The sequence below is a fragment of the Sorex araneus genome, chromosome 1 (genome assembly GCF_027595985.1).
Source record: "Sorex araneus isolate mSorAra2 chromosome 1, mSorAra2.pri, whole genome shotgun sequence".
Classification (NCBI taxonomy): Eukaryota; Metazoa; Chordata; class Mammalia; order Eulipotyphla; family Soricidae; genus Sorex; species Sorex araneus.
In genome coordinates, this window is record NC_073302.1 from 308694260 (window position 1) to 308720323 (window position 26064).

General features: G+C 42.2%; 1 protein-coding gene across 2 annotated transcripts in view; it reads right to left on the reverse strand.

Annotated features, from left to right (window-relative positions):
• Window positions 1-11424, reverse strand: part of WDR17 (WD repeat domain 17) — an 88213-nt gene extending 76789 nt beyond the window's left edge. The window contains exon 1 of one of the 2 annotated variants that reach the window (XM_055123599.1): window positions 11340-11424. The gene's annotated coding sequence lies outside the window, so the exon portion shown is untranslated. The remainder of the gene's footprint in view (window positions 1-11339) is intronic. The other variant, XM_055123598.1, reaches the window with a different exon arrangement.
• Window positions 11425-26064: the final 14640 nt, after the last annotated feature.

A 26064-nucleotide genomic window follows, 5' to 3' on the forward strand; every position in this document is an offset into this window, starting at 1 on the left:
GTGATCACTCTGGACAAGAATTGAGTGCTGAGAGGAGATTAAGGGATACACATGATAACCTTTCAGTACCTGTATTGGTGAACCATACAACCCTAAATGAAAGAGAAAGAGAGCAAGAAGAAGAGTGTCTGCCATAGAGGAAGGCTGGGGACAGGAGGTTGGCAAAAGGGAAAGTGGGGACACTGGTGATGGCAAATCCACACTGGCGAAAGGATGGGTGTTGGAACATTGGATGATTAAAACCCAATTGTGAACAACTGTGTACCTGTGAATCTCACAGTGATTGAATAAAATAAATAAACAAAACATCAACTGTTAGAGCACACACTAGCATCTGAGAGGCCTGAGCTCAGCTCCAACACCATTGTACCACCACACCCCACTTCTGCCCCTGGCAGCATTACCTGGTGCAAGCCAGAGTGACCCCCTGGGAACCATGTATCACTGGGAGTGGCTCGGTGAGGCTGCCATGGTTTTTGAACAGGGTGAAGTATTTCAGAATGACCATGTGCAATGAGGACAATTAGTTATCTTCTTGTGGAGTTTGAGTCAGATTTTTATCAGCTAATCGGTAATTGACTAGGAACTGGTAATTGATAATTTACTGGTAACAACTCTTAATAGTCAGTTATCAATTTGCATTAACTTGATTTATTAGGATCAGTCTCCCTCTCAGAGAACCTGGCAAGGTACCGAGAGAATCCTGCCCACACCACAGAGCTTGGCAAGCTCCCCATGACATATTCAATATGCCAAATACAGTAACAATGATGGGTCTCGTTCCCCTTACCCTGAAAGACCCTCCATTGTGGCACCGCTGGGAAGAACGAGTAAAGAGAGGCTGCTGAAATCTCAGGGGTGGGACAAATGGAGACGTTAGTAGTGCCCGCTCGAGCAAATCAATGATCAACGGGATGACAGTGATACAGTGACAGTGATTAGTAATTGTAGCAGCCACTTCAAAGTTGAACCAATCCATTCTCTTGAAACACGTTCTTCACTTGGCTGCCAGAAAAGTATTCTCTTTTGGTTTTTTCTTTAATCAGGTCCCTACTCATGCTTTTATTCTTTTCCTTTGACTCCCCATAATTTCCTTGAACCTAAACCTATACCAGAGATCAGTCATCAGATCACTTCTTCATATTAGTTCTCTTGAGATCCCATCCAGTTGACATGCCACCCAGGTATGATAAATGTATATACCAGATTACCAGAATAAGATGATAAACATCCATCACCTACTCTGTTATGATTGATTTTTTCTCGAGATCTACTCTTTTCAAAACTTTCAAGTATCCTTGAGGGCATAGTGCATAGTGACTTAAGTCAGAAAGAAAAGGAAAACTCATATGACTGACTCATACTAAAACAAAACCACATTCATGAGACAACAGATTTGTGGTTGAGGTGAGATTATGGGGTGGGAAATCAGATAAAGGTAGCCAAAAGGTAGAAATAAACTTCTAGGTTGTTGTTTTTTGTTTATTTTTTTGCTTTTTGAGTCACACCCTGCGATGCTCAGGGGTTACTCCTGGCTCTGCACTCAGGAATTACCCCTGGAGGTGCTCAGGGAACCATATGGGATGCTGGGAATCAAACCCAGGTTGGCCGAGTGCAAGGCAAATGCCCTACCCGCTGTGCTATCTCTCCAGCCCCTAAACTTCTAGTTTTAAGATAAGAAAGTTCTAGTTATGATAAAATAGGAATTATACCCCTCCAATTTGGATATTAAATAGTATCTCAAACTTATCCTTTACAAAACAAAACCTTTTGATGTCCCCCACAAAATATGTTCTGACATGGCTTTTCTAATTCAGTAAGTGGCCACCAATCTGGATTTATTAGTAGCGGTAGAAAATCAAGTACAATGAATTTGTTACCTGGTGACTAAAAATAAAAAAGTCATGACTGAGTATAATGAATACATAACTCATGTTTCCTTAATTTGACTTCATATGGATCTTCTGATAATAGACACTAAACATAAAAATTATTTAGGTAAGGTGTGTTTGTGGTTTTTAAGAATATGATGTAAGCAAGTAGGGAAGGGCTCCATGGCAATGGAATTCCTAATATATAATAAAACCAACTAGCCTTAGGGCCATCGGGGTCTACCTCAGGGACTAAGCCTCGTAAGACCCTCACCTGGTGCCAGCAGCAAACCCAGAGGAGGTTGGATCCCCCCGCCCCCGCCCCGCCGAAGCTCCAGCAGGACCAAAAGACCAGGAGAGGAATTTCAAAGAAGGCCATCGACCACCCCCAACCCTACCCCCTTGGAAACCTCCCCATCAAAGGACTCGCCACACTTGAGGCAGTTTGGGAAAACCCTATAAAGGCCACCTTGAACAAAGGAAGGACCCACATATGGTGCTCGAGCCCATGTGCTGCTTGTGCCCACGTGGCAGAGCACATGTGTTGCCCGCAGCTCCCCTCTTGAGATGTGGACTTTCATGTCTGACATCTAATGTCGGGAAGTGTGTAGGGTCTTTCTCCACCCTTGGCGAAGCCCGGGAGCATGTTTCTCTCTCTCTCTCTCCTTCTCTCTCTCTCTCCTCTCTCTGTCTCCCCCCTCTCCATCTCCCCCCTCTGCCTCCCCCTCTCTCTGTCTCCCTCCTCTCCATCTCCCCCCCTCCGTCTCCCCCCCTCTGTCTCCCTCCTGCTCTGTTTCCCCCCCCTCTCTCAATTTCCTTCTCTCCTCCACTTCCTAAAACCCTCCAAATAAAATCTGTTTTACTTCACTGCTCGTCTATTCCTAAAATTCTTTTCTGTGAGGCAAGACAAGAACCTGGCCAACCCTGGGTAAGGCCTAGGAGTAAAATTCCTTTCCTGCAAAGAGCAAATCCTTGTCCCAGCCTGAGTTCATGGCTCCCGAGTAATTGGGCAGCTGGGATCAACTCCCATGCCGAGACCAAGTGAATTTCAGATGTGGCTTGCTGGCCACCTGGTGGGGCTAGTGGGGGCTCTGACCCTCACAGAGGCTCACCACAGACTTTATCTATTTCCCAGACATCCTGGGGGTGGCAGAGGCAGATCGGGAGAAAGTGACCAAGTGACTGTCTCTCCTCTACGTCTCACATAAGCCACCCGTGGGGACCACCTAGTTCCAAAAAACTCTCCCTACAAATTTAAACACACTTAAGGGGTGCAGATAATTACATTGCTCATCCTTTATTATTGGATCTATTTTTCCAATAGTTGTACATTTCTTAATTCATTTACATTTTATTATTTATAAAAATTAAATATTTTAATAAAATGATTACACTTTTTGAGAGCCAGAGCAACAATACAGTGACCGGGCAACTGCCTTGCATGTGTGGAGCGGGTGCCAATCTCAGGCACCACTCAAGGTCCCCAAAGCCCTCCAGGAATGATTCCTGAGCACAGAACCAGGAATAAGTCCTGGGTACCACCTGGTCTTGCCCCAAGACAACAAAATATTATACTTTGAGATTCCAAATGAGTAGTTTGACTTCCCCAGACCTCCTTCAAGACTTCTTTTAATATTATATACAAATAGGAAAACATCAGTTTGGAATTAGATCTCAGTACTGAACTGTATTTTAAAAGCTTTAACTATTGTGTTTCCACTATTTATAAGTAGACCAAATATCATCTGAAGGCAAATAGAAATACACTCTCCTACATGAAAAGACTTAGAAAACAATTCACTATTTAATCTTTCTTAAAAATTATATGAATGAAAATGAGTGTGTGAAACATAAGTCAAATGAGGAACTACATAGGTGTATATTACATGTCTTAGACAATTTCATGTAATTTAAGAAAATGTATTGAGCGACCAGTATTCACACTAAGATCTGTGTAGTCATAGATTATTAAGGATGAAAGGTTGTAAAGAACTCTAAATTGCCACATTTCTAAGTACATTATTTCTTGGGTCTCTCTGTATCAGGGATAACCAACAAACTTGCTGAAAATGCATATTCCTGGATCACATCCTAAATCTAATAAATCAGAAACTCAATGAAATCTTCTTCAGGGTGCTTTTCTAACATTACCCCAGATGATTTATACTAACCATAAATTTGGATAACTACTGACTTCGTTCAACAATGGTAGAGATAATTTAGCAGAAAATCTGCCGCTGATATCTCCTACGCAAAGAGATTAACCGAAATTTCTATTATTTCTAAATTTACCTTGCCTGTGCCTAGCAGAGCATTTTATCTAAATAGTCCTGACACATGTCAAGGCATTATGTTCTTAAAAACTTAGATGATACAACAGGTCACAGCAGGACAAACTTAACCTGCATTCACATCCTGGATTTGGTATGAAATAGAGAAGAATGAGGTGAACACTGGGGAGCTCAAGTGTCAGGGTCGCTGCCCTGAAACGGAGAGAGACCCTCGTTCAATCAGCGCAGTGCTGAGCATTCCTGGCGCTAGTATGGGGCCCCTTCAGCTCCCTAGAAGGAAAGTCCAGACCGGGCATTGAACCACCCAGCCCGGCTGGCCCAGTATCACAGGGACGAGGAACATGCCTGAGGTCACCCCTTCCGAACAGAAGACTGAAGGCCTGAGGACACTGCCAGGCTGGGCTTATCTTTGACCACATATACCACCACGATGAATTCTAATTTGATGAACAAATCAGAAGTTATGTGTGAGAGAAAGACGCCGAAGGCCTTTATTCTGCCATCCATTTACATTCTCATTATAGCATCATCTATGTATGTATTAGAGATTCCCCTTGAGCTGCAACAGAAAACTTCTTTTCAATTTTAACTTATTTTCTCCCTCCCTACCCTCCCTCACTTCAATCCTCCTTCCCTTCCTTCCCTTCCCTCCCTCCCTCCCTCCCTCCCTCCCTCCCTCCCTCCCTCCCTCCTTCCCTCCTTCCCTCCTTCCTTCCTTCCTTCCTTCCTTCCTTCCTTCCTTCCTTCCTTCCTTCCTTCCTTCCTTCCTTCCTTCCTTCCTTCCTTCCTTCCTTCCTTTCCCTCCTTGCTTTCCTTTCCCTCCTTCCCTCCTTTCCCTCCTTCCCTCCCTTCCCTCCTTCCCTCCATTTCTTCCCTTCTCCCATCCTTCCTATGTGGTTTACTTCTGAGTCACTCCCCAAGCAGAAATACTCCACTTTACTTCTACTTCAACCAGACAGTCAATGGCTCTACAATGTAATCATTCTGAGTCAACCAAAGTAAAAGAAGGAAGAAACACATTTTTTCATCTATAATAAGTGAAGAAGGTAAATGTAAATGTTCCAGTGAAAGACTCCATAGAAGTAAATGTGTCATAAAAAAGACATGGAATTAATGATATAATTAAGCATAGCCAAAGACATAGGAATACTTTTACACAGCCAACCGGAGTTTGATCTCTGGAATCCCATGTGGGGTCCAGAGCCCACCAGGAGTTATCCTTGAGCACAGAATCAGGACTAAGTCCTAAATAGTGCTGGTTGTGGCCCCCAACCAAACAAAAGTAGGATCTTTCCCTTCAAAGAAAAAATTGAGGACTTGAGGACTTATACCATAAATTATACCATAAACTTGAGGACCTTAATTAATGTTTTATGAACTAGATTTTGTCTGAGATTAATTATTAAATTAATCTTCAGGTTGATCTGTAATGACACTCAGAGTTCCCAATTGGCAGGACAGTTACGGAGGTTGGCATTTTCACACTTGGGGGCACAATGAGTGAAAAATTGTTTTGGCAAGTCAACTGAGAAAAACCAGAAAGGAAAACAATAAAGGGTAAGAACTTAAAAAGAAATAGCCTACATAAAATCTATTAAAGGAAATAGCCTATATAAAGACACCAAATTTGATTATTTTTTTTATATATACTCATCACTGTCACTGTTACTGTCATCCCATTGTTCATCGATTTGCTCGAGCGGGCACCAGTAACATCTCCATCGTGAGACTTCTTGTTACTGTTTATGGCATATCGAATATGCCATGGGGAGCTTGCTAGGCTCTGCCTTGCGAGCGATTTACTCTCAGTAGCTTGTTGGGCTCTCTGAGAGGGGTGGAGGAATCAAACCCGGGTTGGCCGTGTGCAAGGCAAATGCCCTACCACTGTGCTATCGCTCCAGCCCATATATACTCATATACTGATATGTCCTAAAAGTTTCATAAATGAGAGCTGGAGTGACAGTACAGCGGGAAGAGCTTTAGCCTTGCATGCAGCCAACCCAGGTTCGATTCCTGGCATCCCATGTGGTCCTCTGAGCACCACCAGAAGAAATTGCTGAATGCAGAGCCAGGAGGAATTGAGTATTGTGTGTGATCCAAAAAGTAAAAAACAAAATTTCTTAAATAAAAGGCTGTATGTATCATTTTAGACATGACAAGCACACAAAAATGTTAGCTACTAATCTATTTAAGAACTCAATTGCTAAAAGTTATATTCTCAGACAACATGAAATCTTCCCTCCAAAAAATGAACTAATCTAATTACTAAAGAAGGTAAACCATTATATCCAAAATGCTACCAGTTAAACATAGATGCTTATGAAACACTATTATATTTTACATCTTCAGTAGATAGTTTCAATTGTTTCATCATTTGGGGACATTACCAAACCTGGGGGTGACCAGAAACAATGGGCTAAGAATATACCTTCAAAGGGACATCACAGATTCTACCCTATATCGGAATTACCTGAGGACTGTAAAGTCATATTTCTGGAACCCCTCCCTCAGTAATTAGGATTTGGTAGAGGTCCAGCCTGAGAATCTACATTCCTAAAAAGGTACTGAGAATTCGGCTGCTGATCTAAGATACACTTTGAGCAATACTGTTCATTGCATTTGGTACCAATGTGAAAGAAAATCTAGAAAATAAACAGACTCATATTCAAAAGTTTACATACTTATAGTCATCATACAGCCTTCCAATGTTGCTGGTGAAAACTTACTTCCAATATTCTGAACATTAAATTAGGGATCAGTGGCTATGTCTGCTTATGTAACATCAAGCTACACTGAAATACAGCATTTCTTTTTGTTTTTCTTTCCTTTGTGGTTTATCAATTTAAGGATGGGATATAGAATTTCTAACATCTCAGTTTCTAGGAAGTACAAAAGACTTTGCAGCAAATCTTTTAAAATACACAACTTGATTTTTTTTTCTTAAGTTCAGTGCTGGGGAATCAAACCTTTTGAGTTTCCCTGAATATGACAAATAAGATAATCTCTCAGTTAGCAAAGAAAAGTGATGAATTCTCTCCCAAATAATCTAACTGTAGATTTATGTTACTTCCTATGCTATGTCTCAGTCTTTTGTTAGAAGCAAGATTCTAGAGTTTTAGGAGATAATTAAGCTACTAAATTACACTCTGTAAATACATGGAAAATAAAAGAACTTTACTATTATTTTTTTTAAAAAAATCTCAAGTGGCCAATAATGTCACATCTGACTGACAAGTGTCATTTGTGGTCCCAATTTCAGCTTGCCTACTTTTACAGTCTAAGATTTCTTGAAATGTTTGAATTGAAATTAGGTCCGAACAATCTGAATTCTGTTTTCTCTTGTGACAATCACGTTTCCATAAGAACTTCTGATATTTTTCATGAGACAGGAAATCATTCATAGTTTTACTTTTGCAATACAAAGCCAAAAGTCACAGCCACTCTTTGGGATAGTATTAGCTCTAACGACTTTTTTTGAAATTTGTTTTGGGAGTCCTCATACAGATGAGATCAGGGGCTCTTCCAGGCTCTGTGCTCAAGGACCACTCCAATCAGTGCTGGGGGACTACGTGGTTTTAAGATAGCGCCCCAACCACCAGCAAGGTAAGTGGCACTCAGCCATGAGCCATGAGCTACCAGCCACAGATCTCTCCAGCCTCATATTACCCTTAGGACTTTGGTAACCAAAGTTACAATTCCTTCTGGAACATTTTAAGTAAGCTCCAGAGAAAGGGCTACCTTAGAGTTTTGTTTCTCTGCAGAGTACATTCTTTGGGGAATTTCTAAAATTCTCTTCTGGTATCCCTATCTCATTTGCTGGCAAGGAATCTCCAAGGCACAGATGCATCAACAGAGAGAGAACAATCTGCACGTGACTTTCAGGGCACACAGCATAGTCATACACCCTGACAGACCCCATCAACTCTCAGTGTAATATTTGCTTTGGGTGCCAAAGGAGACAGAATTAGTAAGAGATGCTTCCTTCCAGTCTTCTCAGATGATTCCCTTGAATGCAGATACACTCAGTGGAACCTCAGTTCCTTCTGATGACACACAGGCAAGCACATGGTCTCACTTGAAAATAAACATTGACTAAATGGAATAGACAGTACAAAATTAAAATTAGATGGTGCATAGATTATAGAAATTAGTAGCATTGCTTGAAAACATCCATATTACTTATATTGAATAATCGACAGTAAACTGATGATTTTTTTTCCTCTGTGACCTTTCTGGAATGTATCGGGCTTCAAATGAAGGCTAAAATGGATTTGAAGGAAATGCTTCAAACTTTTCACAATAGTCTCTGCTATGGAGTGTAGACCGCAAAATTGGTTAGTCTGGAGAATTTACACGTTTAATTAATAGTGACAACCTAATTATTCCTGTTGGACTTCTTGCACCCATCAACAAACAAACATAATAATTCCTATTGGACTTCTATTACTTATCAACGGACAAAACAATAACATGAACAGAAATAAAACTGTGCTAACTTTTTTCTGAGTGACTTAAAAACTGCACCTAGTTGATCTATGTCGAAGCAAAATTACACAATGCATAGTCCTTAGAAAACAACAAAGAGACTCTGGTCCAAATAGTCCGTCCCCTGGGAGTAGAGGAATTTGGAAATACTCTTTTGTAAACTAAATCAATTTGTTGCTTTTCCACTGTCTGCATCACTGTCATCCCCTTGCTCATCGATTTGCTTGAGTGGGCACCAGTAACATCTCCATTGTGATACTTGTTACTGTTTTTGGCATATTGAATACCCCAGGGGTAGCTTGCCAGGCTCCACTGTGCAGGCAAGATTCTCTCGGTAGCTTGCCGGGCTCTCTGAAAGGGGCAGAGGAATTGAACCCGGGTCGGCTGCGTGCAAGACAAACACCCTACCGCTATGATATTGCTCCAGTCCCTTGTTGCTTTTTAATATATGAAATTATGATGTGACTTTGCAGGCAAAAGTTCATACTCTATCTTATTTTCTGTTCTTACAAAGAAAGAAAATGAGGATTTCTTTATAAACATCCAAGTAAACATGGTTAATACTTAAGGAACTACCCAGAGGTGAATTGTGTGACTATCAGGCAGGAGAAAAATCAGTCACATAAAAAATAAAATCCGGCTTGTGATTTCAATACATAATTAGTTTATGCAGTCCACTTCCAGGTACGCTGCTTGAAACAGACCCTTCATCCATTCCAATTTTGCAATCTTTCCTGGAACTCAATGCAGTGGCTAAAGTCTGCATTTGCAATTTGAGTCGCTAAATAATCTATGAATGCATGTGTCTCCAAATTTTGTTGAGCTATCTGTCAAGTCGAGCCCCTACAAAAGAAAGATAGCCTACTTGTCCCAGATATTTGTGTTCAATCAAAGGTGATAAAATTAGGCCTCTTTATCCTGAAATCAGAAGGATTTCCATAGTGGGATGGGTAAATCCCCGTATAAGCAGAAGGATGCTAAAACAACGCCTAAAATCATTCCGTGTCCTTGTCCTCTGCTCATCACATGGGCATTATTCTCTTTGTTGATAACTGTTTCTTGGAGATGGTTGAACAATACATTTAAATATAGGTACCTGGAGAGGATTTTGGAAATTACCCTCACCGCCTCCAAACAATATAGTCTGCAGAGAAACAAAACCTAAAAGCAAAACTTTTTCTCTTATAAAAACACATATTTTTTACTGAATTATGTGAGACATAGTTACAGAGTTGTTCATGATTGGGTTTCAGTCATTCAATGTTCCAACACCCATCCCTTCACCAGTGTACATTTCCCACCACCAATGTCCCTCCCGACACACCTGCTCCCCCTGCCTCTTATGGTAGACACTTTTCTTCTTTCTCTATTACCCGCCCCCTCTCTCTGAGCATTATGGTTTACAATACACAAACCATTTTCTCTTACTGGGGATGACTTCAAGTGTTCCAAAAGGGTCTGTAGCTCTGCTTATGAAACTTGTCTGAGGGTGGCCTTTCTCTGAAGGGGACTATTGAAATGTTGCAGTGATTAAAGATGCATAAACAGTGTTCATCATCATCAAACCCTTATTAAGGACTGTCACTAAAAATACCTATGGAAGACTCAGAGAAGGGATGAGGCTTAAGTTTTCCTAAGTGATCCAAGTTATCACTAAATTACATTCCAATTTAATTACTCTTAGGGTCAGAGAGCTAGAGCAAGGCACTTGCCATGCCCAGGGCCAATCCGGATTCTATCAGCTGCGCCCCTTAAGGATTATCCAAGCACTGCCTGGAGTGATCCCTGAGCACTGCTGGGTGTAGCCCACAATCAAATCAAATATCTGGTTACAAATGTTTTCAATTCTCTCTGTTTAAAGATAGTGTTAGTTCTTGGAATCACTACATAAAGAAGACAAAAAATCCTTATTAGTAATACAAATATGATAGAGAAAATACAGCAAAGAGTATGGACGGGGCCGAAGCGATAGTCCAGCGGAGAGGGTAGGGCATATGCCTTGCACGCGGCTGACCCGGATTCGATCCCGGGTTCACCATATGTTCCCCAGAGCGCACCAGGAGTGATCCTTGAGTGCAGAGCCAGGAGTCAGCGCTGTGCACCGCCGGATGTGGCTCAAAGACACAGAAAACTAACTGCTTTCAAGTCATGCAGCCGGCTCCAACGCTTGCTGTTTTTATAAACTGAATGATCTGCAAGGAAAAAATGCTGGCCTTTGTTTACACCCAAACAGGAGAGGCTGTGCTTTCCTGAGGGACTCTCTCCTGAGACTGTCTTTTGTTCTGTGACAATCTCCGCCTCACTCCCAGCTTCCTAGGTACCCCCCAATAGTCAAGGCCACTCTTCCACGGGGGGGTAATGTACATAGGAGGCAGCGAGGGGCGGGCACGTCGCAGGCGAGAGCACCGGGCGCTCCACAGACACCCATCACTTCAAAATCCGCCGACAAAACCCTGCCCCCCAAGGAAGGCAGCGCCCTCTCCACCACACTGGCCAGTCGCTGGCGGCGATTTGTAAATCCTCGGGTGCGTGACTTCAGAACTCCGGGGATTAGCCCAGGAGGCATCGTTGTGTGCAGAGCTCGGGATGCACCCAAACCCCCTTTGCAGAGCCTCTCACCCATTGCACAAGACGCCCAAAGCGGCCGGCCTTGCAGCGGACCAGCTCCCGGCCCGGCCCGCCGGCTCCTTACCTGGGGGAGGTGCTTGCAGCCCCGGACAGCGAACGGTGCTGAAGGGAGCGCGGTGGCCGCCCCAACACAGCCCACCCCAGCCCGCCCTCCCCGCCGGGGGCGGGGCTGGGGGCCCCGACAGCCTATCACAGAGAGTCTCCTTCTCTAGGCACCGCCCAGCGAGGCACGTGAGCACAATACTGGCCGCTCATTGAAGAATCCCGGAAAAAGGCGGAAGCGGCGGGTGACCCCGGAGACTGGAGTGCTGGAGTGTTGGTTACCTGGCAACGGGGACGGAGCGGGCCCGACTAGGTTCCCGGGCGCTGGAGCAGACAGTTGAGAGGCTGCGGTTGGAGGCAAGCAGAAAACCTCCACTGCTCTTTCTTACCGCCCCGTGCGTTCCACGTAGGGGAAGCGTGCTTTTCTGCTTTCCTGGGGAAATTAACCAGCAAGCAATCAACACAATCAATTCGGGTTCTTCTTATAAGGGCCGGGGGGAGCAGGGGGGGTGAGCTGCCCAGGAGGCGCGAAGCTGGAGTCAGCACTTGGAAGCACGTGGATGCAGAAAGAAAAGCGGCTCAGGGCTTCTTTATTGTCTGACAGGGCTGGAGAAGCTCCAGGGGCGCGATTATTTCCGTTAACTGGAATGCACCCTTAATAATGTGCAAAACTGGCGTGCTCCTGGTGGAAGCTGGTTTTACGGAAATGCTTAGCACCACTGTTCATAGGTTTCTGCAGATTTCAACTCTCTTCATACCTACGACCTTTTGTTAAACGGTGGAGTTGGAAACCCCTTCATATATACGAATAAAGAGCTTTTATTGACTTTCATCCAGTTTTAATTATGTGACAGGCTGAAAGCTAGCAAGTCGGTGGCCTAAATCAATCAGGGATAGTCTCTGGGCTTAATCCGTACCTTCTTATGCCCCGTGAGACCTGCCTGCTTGATTCTTCCAAAGGATTATCTGCATTTGGTTCCATACTACCTACCAATCAATAGCGCTGTAGCACTGTAGTCCCATTGTTCATTGGTTTGCTCCAGTGGGCACCAGTAACGTCTACATTGTGAGACTTGTTACTGGGTTTTTTTGCATATAGAATGCGCCACCGGTAGCTTGCCAGGCTCTGCCATGCGGGCGGGATATTCTCAGTAGCTTGCCAGACTCTCTGAGAGGGTCCGAGGAATAGAGCCCTGATCAGCCAAGTGCAAAGCAAACACCCTACCCGCTGTGCTATTGCTCCAGTCCTACTGATCAATAGATCTGTAAAAGTAAAGAAAAATACCAAATATATTGCAGACTGAAATTTCCCTCTCGACAGAGAAAACCTTGTTAAAAGCTAGAATTAGTTTTTTTTACGATTCCGTGGTTGCAGATAGTCTCATAAAGGGCCTGGTGACTAGTACATCATCCACACAAATCTGGACAGGTAAATTAGCACATCATATTCCAAAGAAAATATGAAAGGCGAGAACCAAACAAAATTCAAACAAAATGTTAAGTTAAAATAGGGTCATAAAATATTTCTGTGAAATGATTTCACACGATGTCAGTAAAATATTTTTATGATATTCAAGAATGTTTGCAACGAGTTGATATTTTATCAGAACTTAAATAATAGGATTTAACCAGTTAAAAATGGGAAAAAAATAATTGATGTAGCCCAACAGCAACTCCAAAAGTACAAAAGAGGGGGAAGTGTGCTTAAACATGACTTAAACAATTTTATTTAAATAATTGTTTAAAAATCGATTTTCTTTGCAATTTGTTAAAATTGTTTTTAATCATTAAAAAAGATTTAATTGTTTAAAAATTAATATTGTTTAAACAATTGTCTTAAAATTGTCTTAAATCATTAAAATGATTTAAACAATTTTGACTTTTAGCTTCTCAGGAAGAGACAGCATTGTGTAACTAAATTTATGAGGGAGAAATACATTGGCATAAAATTAAACTGAAAACATGAGAAAAGCAAATAGTGGTGAACATTGAATTCTATTTTTGAACTTATCTTCTAAATCCAAGGTAAATGCTGTTTTTATTTTATTTTATTTTTTTCCTTTTTTTTGGGTCACACCCGGCAATGCACAGGGGTTACTCCTGGCTCTGCACTCAGGAATTACCCCTGGCGGTGCTCAGGGGACCATATGGGATGCTGGGATTTGAACCCGGGTCGGCTGCGTGCAAAGCAAACGCCCTACCCGCTGTGCTATCTCTCCAGCCCCGGTAAATGCTGTTTTTAAAATCAGGGTTTATTCGTTTGTTTGTTTGCTCTTTGAACAATACCTGGCTGTGCTTAGGTGCTACTCTGAATGAAGTGCTCAGGATTCATACCTGGTGGTATTCAGGGAACTGTATTATTCCAGGAATCAAAGTACACGTGCAAAGAATGTGCTCCCAATGAGTATTTTATTTTTTTAAACAAAAGGATGCCTTGGAAATCACAAGGATGCAAAGAAACAGAAAAGCTTTGATTGACTAAGAAAATATAGGCTATATTTCATGGAGAAAATGCTGACGACTTAAATTAATGATCAAAATAAGAATGACAACGATGGCAGAAATAGATATCTCTAAAGAGAGATATAATTTTCATTTCTGATCAATAAATGCCAACCACAGTATTAAGTGGTGAGAATTATATAAGAAGGGAAAGAGTTATCAGAGACAAAACGTGGAGTTTGATTCATTTGAATGGCCTTATATAACTAACTTCATAATTGCTTCAACTCCCCTTCGTAATCAGAAAATCAAATGAAATGGTGTCTGGTTATGCATTCATTATTTAGAGAAAAAGATATAGAAGCATGGAAAGTTACAGAACTGGCCAACATCATGCATCTATACTCGTTGTCAAATTGAGATGATGCCAGGGTTCAAATTGAGTGCTCTTCTCCCTTTTAGCCTGATTTGGTTCACCAGTTTTGAGAGGGGGTTTTATAACCCTAGCTGTAGTTAGATCTAGTGCCCAGAGACATTGGCCAACCTCACTTCAGAAGAAAAGATCTCTTTACACTGACTTTGCAAATATGATGATCTCCTCTCATAAAGAATAAGAAATGTCAATCATTTGGCTGATTGCAACTCTTTAGCTTTTAACATTTCCAGGACATGGAGTTTCTCATGATTCAGTTTGAAGGCAGAATGATTAGAGAAAGCAAATGACTAGTCAATTTATCTTCAGGACTAAGCACGTCCTCTGAACAGCAACAGCCTTGACTAGATGTTCAATGCCATTCACTGTGGCAGGTGCCATTTTATTGCAAAATTCTAAATTGAGTAAACCAGGAAGGAGCTCCTAAAACTAGAAAAAATTAGTCAAAAGAACTTAAGATTCACTCAGATGAAAAGGTTTTTCATGTAAACTTGGTGTTTTATTTAGAAGACTTTAGTGTAATATTGGCTAGAGAACAGCAACAACAAGAACAACAACAACAACAAAAAGATAAGAAAATAGATCAAAAATAGCACTGTAGCACTGACATCCCATTGTTCAACGATTTGCTCGAGTGGGCACCAGTAATGTCTCCATTGTGAGACTTGTTGTTACTGTTTTAGGCATATTGAATACACCACAGGAATCTTGCCAGGCTCTGCCATGAGTGTGGGATACTCTTGGTAGCTTGCTGGGCATTTCGAGAGGAATGGAACCCGGGTCGGCCGAGTGCAAGGCAAACGTCCTACCCGCTGTGCTATCACTCCAATTCTGATCAAAATTATGTGTAATAAATAAGCAAGAAATAAATATTAAAAAGAAATATTAAAAACTTTTTGTGTAGGCGCTTTAGGGGCTAACTAGAGAGGGTAGAGCACATGTCTAGCAAGCATGAGGCCCCGCATCTCTACCTGGTATCACATATCTACCCCAGCGCCATCAAGTATAGCCTGGTGACCCGGAAGCAATATTGGGAGTAGCCCTCAAAATATTTTTAAGATTAAAAATTTAAACCACAAAATATTAGATTTGGACATGTAAGTGTGATGACAATTGAGAGTTGATAAAAAAAAAAACGAGGCTAGAGCAATAGCACAGCGGGTAGTGCATTTGCCTTGCACGCAACTGACCCGGGTTCGATTCCCAGCATCCCATATGGTCCCTCAAGCACTTCCAGAAGTAATTCCTGAGTGCACGGCCAGGAGTAACCCGTGAGCATTGCTGGGTGTGACCAAAAAAAAAAAAAAAACAGAAAAAAAACAAAATTTTCCTTTACAGAAACCCAGGTTTATACTACTCTTTGGGCAATGTTCCTCTTAAATACTGCCTTCTAACTCTATTTCAGATAGAAATAGCTGGAGAACATTCTTTTTAATTTCCTCTCTTTATTCTGGCATTGTGATTGACAAAGTTGTTTCAGGCATTTGGTGTTTCGACTCCAAAAGCCCCACCAGGGTCAGTTTCTCTCCACCAAAGACCCAGGGTCTCTTTATGTTCCCATTCCCCCGACCCCTTAGCAAGCTCACCTTAAAAATGACTTATTGCCCTAGTGTTGACTCTTTTTTTTTTTAGTGTTTTTTTATAGTGTTGACTCTTACGGTTTTGATGTACATAGTTACCATGCCTCTAAACCATTGATCCAAGACCCTTGACCACTACCCTCATGTTATCTCCCAGCTGCCCCCTCTTTCTCCCTCCCGCCACTGCCCGCTGAGCTCTCTCATTCTATAATCCAGGGTGAAGGGTTAAAGTACAGACAGCTTTAATTAATGACGTTGCTTCTTTGGGCCTCCCTAGTGGATCTCATGGGCGATGTGGATGACTCCTGATGATTCTTGGCCAACTGAGTCATTTCAGATGATGTTAATGCTTGAGGATGTGGTGATGCTCTAAGCCTATAGTGCCTGGAACCATCAGGACTTCTTTAGAGATGCTTGGGAGCCGCTGGGGCTATGGCCATGTCACCCAATGGTGCTTGGGGAGCCATGTGGTCCCAGAAATTGAACCCAGGTCCAGCAAATTCAAACCATGCACCCTAATCTCTGTACTATCTCCTAGACTTCAATATAGGAAACTTCTATATTGATATTGATATAACTCCTGAAATCCAAAACCCCCCGGGTGGTCATTCAATGTACACATGTCTGTGTGTAATATATGAATTACTGCCTGTGTATTTCAATAAAATCTAAGGACATGTATTATAGACTGACACATGTGATGAGTGAGGCCCAGACAAAATAAAGCACAGTTCAAATTTCGAATTCAAGAAAATATGCCTTAGATTGTTTTGCTATGAAAACAAAATAAGACGTTGCTAGGATGAGAGTCCCACATGAAACGATTTGCTGACAATATCTCAGAAGACTTTAGGCCCCTAAGACAAGAAATTTTGGTTTCATGGATAAACTGGCACCGTTTATTTTAAATTGCATTTTGAATCTTACTGTGACACAATGAAGGTCACTAAAATTTTTTTCATTTGTTTTAAAGATACGGGTGTTCATAAACAATAGTAAGTAAAACCTGGTACAATTCTGCTCAGAGTATAGCCAAATTTCCTTCGGCTGTGCTTTCTGAGAGTAGTTGTAAAATTAGGCCTCAGAGGATTTCTCCTGTGTAATTGTATTCCCAATTAATTTCCATGTGCCAGGGAGAGGGAGGGAGGGAGGGAAGGGAGGGAGGAGAGAGAGAGAGAGAGAGAGAGAGAGAGAGAGAGAGAGAGAGAAGAGAAAGCTCTAGATACATATTTCATTAAGAAGGAAAACAATACATATTATAGTTCTACCAAGTTTTTCTGGATTAAAAAACTGATATATTGACTCACTGAAGGAATTTATAGTGCAAACTTTTATTTAATGCACAAAGAAATATTGAATTAATTTTAAAATGGTATTTTTGAACATTAGTTTTCTGTATGTCTTCATCCATGTTGGCCTTAATCCCTAAAATCAATAAGAGATTATGGGAAACATAAAGAATAAATAAGTCACTCAGTTAATGTTGAAGAGTTGTCACTTACAAAGATTGTTCTGTTAACTGTTAAAGTTTTTAACTTTGGCACCAGAGAGATAAATATTTGGGTTAAGGCTCTTGCCTTGACTGCAACCAACCCGGGGTTGAGACCCTACACCGCATGATTCCAGGAACACCACCGGCAATAGCCCTGAAATAGAGGTAGGAGTAGCTCCAGAGCACCGCTGAGTGTGGCTCAAAATCAAATTTTTTTTTCTTGACGTTCTATTCAATAAATAAGTACTTACCGTGTTGATTAACTTCTCAATCCTTTGCATTGCATACGCTTTATTTTTTATTCCCAAATAGTCCGATAATGAGGCAAGATCTTTAGGGATTAATTTGTATGTGCTTCAATGGCCAGAGCACTTTAGTATAGATGACTTTGAGAGAATGGGGAATTTTGCTCTTGTTAATGAAAATATAGTTAAAATTTTAGAGATATGTCTTTCACTCAGTTATAAGCATTTTTTTCTCATCTAGTAAGAAACCATATAGGCAGATATTATAACATAATCAGTTCAAAGAAAAATCTCAAATCTCACAAATTTACAAAGTGTAAAGGAATATTGAAATGAATTTCAATATGGGCTATGTGTTTTTTTTAATTTTTTAAACAAATAATATTGTTAATATTAGCCACCCTCCAGATCTCAACGGCTGCTCCTCCCAGGTGGGAGTATAAAATGAGGCCCCAACAGCCATGCCACTGGACTCCACGCCAGGCTGTTTTCACTCAGGGCACCCCAGAGAGGGGCAGGTGAGAACCTTTCCTCCCCAAGGGACCCAGCCCTGGCAGCCGACCTCCACTACTCAACCCTACTCAACCGCCGCCATGCTCCAGGCTGCTTTCCGAACGCTTTGACAGAGCCTCACACATGCATGAAGTCCCACAGAACCCAGATAATGCAGAACTTTGTGACCTTGGACTCCGGACTCTACAGAACCCGGAAGCAGAGATCCCCTGCCTGCTGCCCCCCAATCTCTGGTGACCCAGAGATCACACCCATAGGCTTATCCTATGTGTGATCATCCTCCACACCCTGCCAGCACACATTATAAGACACTTCCTACCCATTTTCCATAATTGCCACACTGTATTTGATGGAGTTCAGACAGTAGGCAACAAATTATGGTTTTGGTATGGATGATTTTGAGAGAATGGGGAATTTTGCTCTAGTTAATGAAAATATAGTTAAAATTTTAGAGATATGTTTTTCACTCAGTTATAAGCATTTTTTATCAACTAGTAAGAAACCATATGAGAAAAATCTCAAATCTCACAAGTTCACATAGTGTAAAGGAATATTGAAATGAATTTCAAATGAAGGCCAAACTTTATTTCCTGAAGTTATTTAAGTCTTTATCAAACAGAACCAAATTATCTGGAATTTTTTTAAAAAGATGTATATAGAAGTGCAAGAAGTTCAAAGAAAATGGACAACCCAAGACTAGGATAATCAGAGTCATGGGCTATGTGTGTTTTTTTTTTAATTTTTTAAACAAATAATATTGTTGATATCGACCACCCTATCACCTCTCCATGATAGTAATATATAGTAATGTATATATATTACTGTATTATATATACATATACATACATATACATATACATATATATATATATATCGCTCAGAGAGCCCGGCAAGCTACTGAGAGTATCCCGCCCACACAGACAGAGTCTGGCAAGTTACCCGTGGCATATTCGATATGCCATAAATAGTAACAATAGGTCTCATTCCCCTGACCCTGAAAGAGCCTCCAATTGTTGGGAAAGATGAGTAAGGAGAGGCTGCTAATTTCTCAGGGCTGGGAGGAATAGAGTCGTTACTGGTGCCCTCTCGAGTAAATCGACGAACAACGGGATGGCAGTGATATAGTGATACAGTGATTTGGTGAGCTAGTTTTGGATATTCATTGAGGTGACAAATGCCTACACACCTTAAATTTAAATGTGTTGATTGATTTCTAATGACCATAAGATTCAGTGGAAAAAACAGAAAAATAGAGTGTAAGAAAACTTAAGGAATATTTACAAATTAACTTCAAAAAGCAGACGGCATGATTGTAAACTAGAATAACCAAATCACTATTAATGTATTAAAAGAGAATGGAGAAATTTATTCACCACCTCTATTCCAAAATGGCTTTTGTCAGATGTATTTGGATCCTTTCTGAGCTTTGGACCTTGGATGTTGGAACTGAGTTCCAACTCTGGTGTTGGAACAAGTGGAGTACATCATGATTGTAAGATAATTGCACATAACGGGGAAAATGTTCATTTCTTTATATTTATGGGGACCTCTCCCAACAATGCTCAGGAGCCACCCAGACTCCACCTGGTGCTCATGGGGCTCGAGGAGCACTGGTTCTGGAGTCAAACTAAGAGCATTGAGCATATGCAAGGCATATGGCTCACCACGTGCGTGGGTACTGGGCCAAGTACTGTCTAGCAGTAAAAAAGGGAACCCCAGCAATTCTATCATTAGTTCAAGGATGGAGTCTGAAATATAAGGTTGCAGACACTAGGAAGACTGTGCAAATCATCTTCATAGGGCACTGCTACTCTTTCTAATTATTTTTAAGGGTAAGTTTTGAGTTGCCACTAACGACACAATCGCCTCTCCTGGAGTGCTGGATTTCCCCCATTAATTGCAAGTGCATCTCCTGACTCCGTGATGTAGACCGTTGTTAAGTTAGGTTCTGGGCAGTTCTCAGCTCACTGGCCCACTCCAGGGCTTCCACGGGTGCCTCAGAATTATCCAATCTTTAAGAAGCAAGGGAAGCCCCTGGGAAACTTCACTCTTATCCCAAACGATGACCGGCAGACAGAGGCATTTTTTTTTCTTATTTCCAGTGGCCAGTCCTTTGCTTGGCCATTGTAGGCATATAGGTTTGCAAAAACTCTTTGAAACTCTTTCAAGAGTAATGTATGTGGGGCAGGAGCTGGAAGCAAGGGGACAGTGGGGAGACTGAGGCCACCCCCAGCAGGGCGTAGATGCACGTGGGGGTGGGCCTGCAGGGGGACCTCGGTGGGCACACCCGGCAGGACTGCCAGTCGACTGGGTGATAGACAATGAGCAGAGTGACAGGTGAGGGTCCTCGCAGTGACAATCATGCAATTCGGGGCATGGCACAATTCCATGTGGTGTTTCTACCAGTTGGCCCTGGTCAAAACTCATAAGGAGAAAAGATTATTTATCAGCTGTTCCTTCAGTTCACTGGCGAGTTCCCTCAAGATCAAAATAGAGTCCAGACTCCAAAGTGTGTTTTTAAAACCAAGTGCTTTGTTTGTTCTCTCTTTGCCCAGTCTCTGAATTGAATTTCCGTTTCGGTTTCACTGTGATGCTCTGACTTATTTTTGGTGTTCTCCCGGCATTGTTGCATGCCAAAATTGTCATGGTTTTGACAATTAGTAGCCAGCTTGAAACCTCTTTCCTTGCCCACAAATTATCTGACTATTTCCAATGAAAAAGTATTTTATAGACCTCTTCGTAGAGATATAAACATCCTGTTCATGTTGGGGCAGGAATGAAAAAGGGGAAGTCTTATCATCTGGTTTAGAGCAGAGATCTATGTAGTCTGAATAAATTACTGAGCAGCTAGCTTTAAGAGCAAGTCTCTCATCTACAAAGAACTATGGTGTAGAGTTCTACTCGCCTTAGCATTCAGACCTGCGAACGTTTGTAGAGACTGGCATATTGCATAAATGGCTTCTTCAGCAAGGTTCTATTTATTCATTTATTTATTTTTTGACTTTTTGGGTCACACCTGGTGATGCTCAGGGGTTATTCCTGGCTCTGTACTCAGAAATTTCTCCTGGAGTTGCTCGGGGGACCATATGGGATGCCAGGGATTGAATCTGGGTGGGCTGTGAGCAAAGCCCTTACCACTGTGCTACCGCTTTGGCCCTTGAGCAAGGTTTTAGTCCCAAGCCTTGGTTGAGTAGTATTGCCATGAAGTCAAAGAGAAGGAATGACAAGAGTCATGTTATTTAAAAAAAATAAATAAACAGAATGTCTCTTGCATTCACAAATGGTTGATTAAAGGAAGAATGAGCTGAATGAGCTATAGAAAACAAAAACAAAACCCTCAAAACCCCAAGCAAACAAAACCAATAACATACTATACTAAGTTTAGCTTCTGATAACATTAATGGAAAAATATATAGACTTAAAATAAGAAAGTTTAGAAACTTCTAGAGAAATTTCTTGCCCTCAAGAAATTTGGAGTGAATATTAATCTCATCTTCAGAAATCTGGGTTTCGGAGGGAGAATGGAGTTAGTCACAGAATCTAGAAAACTTTGTTCTAAAACTCAGGCAGGGCTGGAGAGATGCAAGGGAGGTGCTCGCCTTGCCAGGCTGAGCCGGGTTTGATCTTGGCGCCTTCAGCAGCCCCAGGAGTGATACCTGAGCACACAGTCAGGCAGGAGTAAGCTGGGAACACCACCGGGTGGGACTGAAAACCAAAAGGCAGAGGCAACTGAGATTTTACTACTGTTGTTGAATAGCAAGTAAGGGCTAAAAGCACATTTTGTAGGTGCATGTTTGGAACGAGCTCGCGGAACGATGCTGCAGTTCTCTGCAATATGCTTCTTTGTTTCCAAGTCAGCCCTGGGCGGTGCTCAGGGCTCACTCTGGACTCTGGATTCAGGGATCACTCCTGGAGGGGCTCGGGGAACCCTATGTGGGTCGGCGGGTCGCAGGGCAAACAACCCACTGGGCTGTACTAGCTCTCGGGTCCACCCGTGATGCGCTTGAACAAAATGCAGTCGTGATTTTGAAGGAATTCCTGCCGCGTGGAGAACGCATAGACCTTTGCATGAGCACGCGGAAGTTATCTAAGCCAGGGAAATGATATCTAAACCTGGTGAAAATGCAACAATAGACAAATGAGCAAATAAATAAATAAACAATACAGAAAGTGAAAAAAAAAAAGATAAAGGATGACGTATCTCTGCGCCGGGCGAGCTCGGCACAAGCCGAGGGTACTGGGCGCCACCTAGCGGCGCACTTTATATGGCGCCCAGGCCCTATCAACTATTAAAACTTTTTTCTTTTTTCTCTTTTATTTTCGTTTTCTCCAAACTTCACCCCTAAAACTTAGTTATACGATATCATTTATAGAACCTAAGTTAAGTATATTCAAGTCCCTGGCTTCTTGGAGTCATTCTCTTAGAGGACAAAGTTGAGTGAAAAAATAATGTCAGTTGTTGGAGAGCTTTTGCCCTCCGTTTGGGATGGTCTGGCTTTGGTAGGGTAGGTGATTCTTTGGTTCCCTTATTTGTTGAAGGTTGAGCTCCTAGCTCCTGGAGAAGTTTTCTCTCTAACCTGTAGGTTCTGTAGGCAGTGAGGTCAGAATCCTTACAGATACCTTTGGGTTAATTAATCAACCTTCCTCTCCAGCCGTTTGCCTTAGTACACTCATCTTGCATTTCATAAAGAGAAAACTATGGGATGTCTACTTTATTACCCGTCATCTAACTAGACAACCTAGTCTAATGCAAGTTTTTGGTTTGTTTGCTTCATTTTTTTAGGGATGGAGCGATAGCACAGGGTAGGGAGTTTGTCTTGCACGCGGCAGACCCGGGTTCAATGCCTCTGCCCCTCTCAAGGAGCAGGCAAGCTACCAAGAGTATCTCACCTGCCTGGCAGAGCCTGGCAAGCTACCCCTGGAGTATTCAATATGCCAAAAAACAGTAACAAGTCTCATAATGGAGACGTTACTGGTGCCCACTGGAGCAAATCAATGAGCAACCGGACAACAGTGATACAGTGTTTCATTTTGGGGAGTCCCACACCTGATGGTACTCAGGCTCTGCACAGTAATCGCTTTTTCTTTTTTTAACTTTTTGGGTCACACCCGGGGATCATCAGGGGTTATTCCTGGCTCTGCACTCAGCAATTACTCTTTGGCTGTGTTGGAGTGGGGTGGGGGGGACCAAATGGGATGCCAGGAATCAAACCTAGGTCGTCCGTGTGCAAGGCAAGCACCTTGAGCACTGTACTATCTCCCTGGCCACTAGCGCAATGTAATTTTATTGACACAGGTGATGGTTAATTTTCTGAGTCAGTATGCATGGGCAAAGGGATCCCCAGACTATGTGACATGATTTCTGAGATGTCTGTGAAGTGGATCCTGGAAGAAATCAGCATTTGACTTAAACCATCCCCGGTGCTAATGTGGGTGGACCTCAACCATTTTATTAGGAGCAAAGGCAGATGAAAGGCAAATTCGCTCTCTGGAGTTGGAGTTGGAACGCAGACATGGGTATACTTTTATTTCTTTGGGTTCGGACGGGAACTTACCGTCTTCCACGTTTTCAGGATTTTCAGTTTACAACTGAATTACTCCCGTGTTTCTCCTTCTCCTGGGCCTCCAACTTCTAGATCATGGGCTCTGAGCTTTCAAATCCCTTGTGCTGATTCCTCTTATTATCAATTGGTTGTTGCTTCTCTGGAGACTTCTAACACAGTGTGTGTGTGTGTGTGTGTGTGTGTGTGTGTGTGTGTGTGTGTGTAAACAAGAACATGACATTTCTTGATAAGGAAACAGGCCCTTTTTTCATTTTTCCATCATACATATGTGTGATTGAAGGGATTTGTATGACAAGACTCTGAAATTCTGAAACCCAGAGATTGGACTGGAAATGTAGGTTTGTTACTTTTTTAATATAAATTTATTTTTTGAATCACTGTGAGAACAGTTACAAGGCTTTCGTGTTTAAGTCTTGGTCATACAATGACCAAGCGATAGTACAGCGGGTAGGGCATTTGCCTTGCATGCAGCCGACCTGGGTTCGATTCCTCCGTCCCTCTCGGAGAGCCCAGCAAGCTACCGAGAGCATTCTGCCTGCACGGCAGAGCCTGGCAAGCTACCCGTGGTGTACTTAATATGCCAATAACAGTAACAACAAGTCTCACAATAGAGATGTTACTGGTGTCCGCTCGAACAAATCAATGAGCAACGGGATGACAGTGACAGTGACATACAATGACCAAACACCCATCCCTTCACCGGTGCACATTTTCTACCGCCAAAAACCTCAGTATACCCTCCATCCCACCCCTACTCCTATCTTGTGGCAGATAATTTCCACATTACTCTCTCTCTACTTTGATTACATTCAATTGGAAATGTCAGTTTATCTTCCCATTTCTGCTCTAAAGAACTGGAGATGAGGCAGGGAGGGCCTGGGGGACAACAGGGGAGAGAGAGGGAGACTGATGTAATTCTAATATAATGCAAACAAGTGTCTCACCCTGGAATGTAAACAACTGTCTCTAGGGGAGAAGAGACAATTTCTGTATTTATATTATATCAACATCCATTCGGTGAACCCTGACCTCTAGAGACATGGAGAAAATCTGGGTTGCTGCCCTATGGCCTCCTAACAATCAACACTGCCGGACCTCAGGAAATCTGTCTCGGGCAGACCACTTTTTAACTGCGTGATGCTGTTTTTCCGACCTCCCTTGGTGTCTGAACTCCCACAATTCTTGCATCCTTCAAGATGCCTAAATGGTTTGGGTTTGGACTCATGTTTATTTAAACTCGCCCACCCGCCATCTGCTACCCACTTTTCCCCAAAGCTCAGTCTATAGTTCCATGCTTGTTGCTCTCTTTATTACAATATATTGATTGCATTGTCCTCCCTCGCCACATTTGTTTGCGGGAACCCTGTCCCAGTGTGATGGTACTTGGAGGTGGTGCTTAGGCAATGAGAGTGACATCGACACTTAATGCCGAGTTCTCTGATCTCCCACTCTAATGCCAGCCGCATGGGCACCTTCCACGAATGACCCGCGGGCATCAGTGGCAGAGAATGAGGCGAATATGCAAGGACTGACCAAGGTTGACGGTCTCCTGGGAGCCTCCCTCAAACTCCAGCTTTTTATTTATTCCAATGTCATCCCCTGGGCCCCCACGGCCTGAGTGATTGTTTAAGTGCACAGAGAGCTTAAGGGCAACTAGTGAGACAACTAGAGAGACGTCAGGATCCACGGCAGAGGAGGATGTTTGACAGGGCTTATCGCACGATAAAGTCCTGGCAATTTCCTGTTCTCCTTGGCTTGTGTTTCCCTCTATATCTAAAAGACCCTAAGCTGTTTTATTCTATTCTTTTCGGGACGCACTTGTGCTGACCCTAAAGTATTGTATTCTTTCCTAGGCACACTTGTGCTTGGTCTGTTATGTGTTTTAAAAACAAACGAATAAGACTGTTTTACCCAGGGATCTGTCTGGACCTGGGGGTTTTGTTAAGGGGACAATTTTCCTGCCCCTTCTTCCACCATAAGAGTGTACAGATGAAGACAGATAAATACAGATAAATAGTCCCCCCCTCCGAAGCTATCTTTGACCAGACACCAAATCTGCACCCCCCTTTTTTTTTGGAGTCGCCAGCTTATACAAGTGTGGAAAATAAATTCCTGTTATTTAATTAATTTCAGAAAGAGAGACAGAGAGAGACAGAGAGAGACAGAGAGAGACAGAGAGACAGAGACAGAAAGAGAGAGTGCAGAGCCAGGAGAAGCACAGCTGTGTGACTCAAATAGCAAAGCAAAATAAATAAAAATTTAAGGTAAAATTTGAAGAAGACATCATTTAGAGAAAAGAAAAAGAATTGTTCATTTGATTCCTGTAGGATTACATAGCCTCAGGTAGTTTAGGTTTATTAGGTTACTCCCATCACAGTGCTCCCATTCCTCTGTGTTTATTTGTAACTTCTTTCTTAGTGTTCTGTTGACTTGTAAATATTATTTTTCTCTTCTCCTTGAGTCCTTTGCATAGTTTAT